We start from the raw sequence: 579 nt of genomic DNA, 5'->3' as shown, positions 1-579 counted from the left end.
ACCGGCGAGTGCGCCCGCGGCGGCGGCGGCGGCGGCGGGGGGCGGGCGCCGGGGGAGGGGGCGGGCGCCGGGCGGTGGCGGGGGGCGGGGGCCGGAACCGGCCTCAGCTGGGGCCCGGCCAGCCCCCTCCCCCGCCCTCCTCGCGGTCTCCGGGGGAACGCGCAGCCAATCCCCGCCGCCCACTGCGGGCTCGCCCCGGCCGGGGCCGCGGCGCGCCAGCCTCCGGCGGGGCTTTTCCCCTCTCTCCCGCGGCTTCTCTCCCTCGGTCTCCTTTCCCCTTTCCCTTCTGCACGACAAGTTTTTAAACTTTGATGAACTCGCCCAGTGAACTTTCTTAAAGGGTCCGCTCGCACCGTGCAGTCCCAGCCTGCGGGAGGTGGAGCTGCGTGCGAGGCACCCGCGCCCCCGTGTCCCTAGCCCGCCGCCACCCGGCGGCCCCAAGAGAGCGGCGCCCGCGCCCGAAGCGGGTCTCCTGGGTCGTCAGCTTCAGGAAGGAGACCCCCCCCCCCACCTTGGACCATGATTTGGGGTTATGGGGTGTTCGGCGCTCTCATTTCACTCCCATATCCAGCCTCCCAG

The sequence above is a fragment of the Panthera tigris genome, chromosome B3 (genome assembly GCF_018350195.1).
Source record: "Panthera tigris isolate Pti1 chromosome B3, P.tigris_Pti1_mat1.1, whole genome shotgun sequence".
Taxonomy (NCBI): domain Eukaryota; kingdom Metazoa; phylum Chordata; class Mammalia; order Carnivora; family Felidae; genus Panthera; species Panthera tigris.
This window is presented reverse-complemented; position numbering follows the sequence as displayed.